We start from the raw sequence: 3853 nt of genomic DNA, 5'->3' as shown, positions 1-3853 counted from the left end.
GGGCGGCGGGGCAGCGCCGGTCCTGCCGCCTCCCGGCCGTACGGGGCCCGGGTCCCCGCGGCCCCGCGCCCTTTGTGCCGGGCGGGCCGGGCGGGGCCGGCGCTGCCCCTCAGCAGCTCCCGCCGCACGGGGGGCCCGGCCCGGCTCCGGGTCGGCGCGGCCGTCCCTGTGCCCGGAGTGCCCGGAGGGGTGGCCCGGCTTCCCCCTCCCCGGGTGTCTCTGCTCTCCACACAGTCCTGTGACACTTGCGCCGTGTGGCCCCTCAGGGAGGGGGGAAGCCCCGAGAGGCAGGTCCCGGGGGGCTCGGGCGCTGCCGCGGCGGCTCTGCCCGTTCCCCTCTGCCCCAGGGAGTGTCGGTGTGGAGCCCCAGCCCCGTGCCAGGCTCAGCGGGGTGAGCAGGGCCTTCCAGCCAGGGCTATCGCAGTGATGGGCAGTTAATTCTCTTTGCAAAAGTCAGTTCTAGTGGTCTGGGGAAACATATTCTTAATGGAAAGAAGAGGGATTTGTTGGCCTTAGACTTTATATTTCCCTGATCCACCAGCAAGAACTGCTTAGTGGGATTAGGGGGTGACTCCTGGTGGGGCTCAGCCCGGTGCCTGCACCCGGCATTCCCACTCCCAAGGTGCTTTCCCGACCTGTGGGAACCCTGTTAAGGCTGAACCCTCAGTTCCTGTGTTGTCTGTCTCGTTTTGCCACCCTGTGAGTGCAGCCTTTGTGTCTCACCAGGCCCAGCTCTGTGAGACCCTGCTTGGTGTAAATCCCTCAAACCCAGAGAGCTGCTTCTCCACGCTGAGCCCTGTTCCTGTGCTGCTCCTGTCCCTCAGTGCTCTGGGCACCCACCCTGCACCAACGTGGGGCCTGGGGCGAGGAAAACAAGCTGGTCCTTTGTACATTTATGTTAAAGCTGCTCTAAATGAAGTTCATTTTGAAAAGGAAAAACTTTGGCATTAAAACGAGGCAGATTTTTTGAATACACTGTGGGAATATTTGCACAGTTACCTTATTCCCCCCCTTATCTTGAGTCATAGATCATTTTTTCCATAAGCTTAAAAAACATGGGACTGATTCTGCTTCTAATGAGGCAAGAAAATGTTTCTTTGTATACTGGTGTTAAAAGGCCCTGGTCTTTCTCCTCTGCTTTGTTATGTATAGTGTGGAATTGGGCTTGCCAAAATCTGTTAGGAGTTACAAACTTCTTAAACCAGAATTATTTTCTGTACCTTTTCTGGGATGATTACAGATAGATGGAGGGGAGGAATCCTCTCTGGATAGAAAAAAGCTGTTCTTATTTTTCAGGTGCTGAAATACTGGGGTTGCAGTGATAATGCACATCAAATATATAGACAGTCAGAGCCATGGAATGGTATCAAAATATACTGAATATCTGCACATTATTTCAGTGGTGATAATGCAGGTTTGAGGTTTTGCATCCCGTGTCTGCCCTAAATACAGGACCCCTGGATTCAGCACCAAGGGAGCCACTGCCTGTCCTGTCATCAGTGTTTGAGTGAGGAGGGGGAGAAGGGCAGCTGGTGTCAGTTGTGGGTTGTTTAGGTTTGGTTTTTCTGTGCAAGAGAAGACAAACTTTTCCAGGGTTTCTTCCTCCCTTTGCATAGAAGGAAAATGTAACCATCTTTCCCCCCAAATTTATAGATGTAGGCAGGCTTTTCATTCATTTGCTGAGAGCTTGAATTAATTTTAGGGAAGATGAAACACAAGCTGAGAGGATGCTAATCTGTACTGAAAACAAGGGAAATCAGTGCTAGCCAGTCTGCTCTGGCCTGCTCTTGTTTATTGTTATGAATGCTGCTTTAACCAAAATCTGCTTTTGTGTGTACAGTTCTGTGGGCCCAGAATGCCTGGCAAGCAGAGTTTGGGAATGAAGCAGTGGCTGCTCAGGGAGCAGATCCCTGGGGTTGTGCCAGTGCTGCCCTCGCTCTGCTCTGAGCCCATGGAGGGCTCCCCTGGGGCAGGAGAAGCTGCTGCTGGTACCTGTGAGGCCAGACCACAGGGATAACAGAACACCCAAAGGAAGGCTTTGGGCAGAGTCTCTGTGCTGTACTGCTTATTGTATTTTGCAAAACTTGGGATGATCAGGGGAGACTTAGGTTACAGTAGCACAAAGAGCCTGGAAATTAGAACATTTCCCTGTGATTTCAGCCATAGCCAGGTCTTTGTAAAATAAAATCATCTTTTTTTTTTCTGGTGGAAATGTTCACTTCCAGTTTTATGTGCTGTATTTTTATAGCAGTTTGTGTTATGAGCTGAAATCACAGGAAGGCTGATGCAGCAGTGCAGTGGTTGTGAGCTCAGCTGGGGGAGCCTGACTGCCCAAACCATTTACATGTAGACTGGTTTAAAACTATCACATGTAATAACAGGTATTAATCCTGTATAAACTATTAAGGTGGAGCCCCCATCCCTGGAAGTGTCCAGGGAACGACTGGACGTGGCACTCAGTGCTCTGGGCTGGGTGACAAGGTGGGGATGGGTCAAAGGTTGGACTTGATGATCTCAGAGGTCTTTTCCAACCTCAATGATTCTGTGATTCTGATATGCTTTCAAGAAAGAAGCCCTTCATTCTGTGGATTATGGTTTAGGCTCCCTGTCTGTAGTTCATGAGGTAAGATGGCTTTCAGTTAAGAACATTTTTGTAAAAACTGAAAGTCAGTAGGAATATTCCATTCTTCCTTTAATTAAGAGGCATTAAATTAAATCAAATATTCCCTCCTCCTCTTGGTTTGTCTCTGCAGCATTTGAAATCTGTGCAGAATCAGAACTCTGCCAAAGCAGTGGCTGCAGGTCCCAGTGCTGTGGGTAGGGAATCCCCAGGATGGGGGGTGTGTTGTGAGGTGTGTCCCCTGCTGTGCTCCCAGGGCTGTCCCTGGGCTGGGCACAAGGAGCAGCTCTTCCCACAGCTGCTGTGAGAAAGCACATTCCCAGAGGGCTCTGGAGCAAAGGTGTGCTGCTTTATCCTGCACTCCACATGCAGCTGGAGCAGCTTTGGTGGGATTGCTCTCACACAGTGGGCAGTGTGTTTCAGAAGTGCTGCTCTGCACACAGCTGGTGCCCAGAGGGCAGAGAAGGGAGGGACCCAGTGCACCCCGTGCTACCTGAGTGCAGGAAGGAGCTCTCCAAAGCATCCCGGTGATTCCATGGCCCTTCCTTGTTTGACTCGGAGTTTGTGTTCACAGGATGGGTAAATACACATTTGGTCACAGCCCCAGCTTCTAGTGAACCTTCTGAAAAGGTTTGAGTTTTAGAGCAACCCATACACAAACTCTTCAGAATTCCGTGTTCTCGGGAGGGCTGAGCTGGGAGGTTCTTGTGCTGGATGATGCCTCTTTAGCAGGTGTGTTCATGGAAGGGATTTGTGTCTGGTTCTGACAGTGCTGATGCTGAGGAGGGAGTGGTGCTGTGGGGATTTTCTGTCACCAGGACATGTGTGTGTTCTGGTCTGCTGAAGGAGTTCCAAGAAATTGTTTGGAAGGATGAACCTAAGTGGATTTCGGGGCTGTTAAGGACAGCACTAGGGATTTTTTCCTGGGTGTTACGTTTGTTGCTTTCTCCAGGGTTGGAATCAAAGGCCCAAGGCTCAGATGCATTTGGACACCTCAAGCTGCTTAGTGAAAATGAGGAGAGAATTTCCTTCCCTGACACGAGTCCCTGGGATGTCTCCCACCTTCCCCTCTGCAAGGGGATTTTCATGAGGTTGGGGTAGTGGGGTCAGCGAGAGGGCTCTGTGTGCTGCCACCACGGGGAGCTTGGATCTTGGCTGTGCTGAATGGCAGGATACCTGTGCTGGTGGGTGCTGCCTGTTCCCTGGATACCTGTGCTGGTGGGTGCTGCCTGT

The 3853-nt window shown here is 51.5% G+C and overlaps 1 protein-coding gene across 3 annotated transcripts in view; it reads left to right on the top strand.

Moving 5' to 3' along the window:
• NF1 (neurofibromin 1) overlaps positions 1 to 3853 on the top strand; it is a 79861-nt gene that overhangs the window by 509 nt on the left and 75499 nt on the right. The window lies entirely within an intron of this gene.

The sequence above is a fragment of the Corapipo altera genome, unplaced genomic scaffold, assembly GCF_003945725.1.
Source record: "Corapipo altera isolate COAL_440 unplaced genomic scaffold, ASM394572v1 271, whole genome shotgun sequence".
NCBI classification, from domain to species: domain Eukaryota; kingdom Metazoa; phylum Chordata; class Aves; order Passeriformes; family Pipridae; genus Corapipo; species Corapipo altera.
The sequence above is the reverse complement of the archived record's forward strand: the minus strand, read 5'-3'. Positions and strand labels throughout refer to the sequence as shown.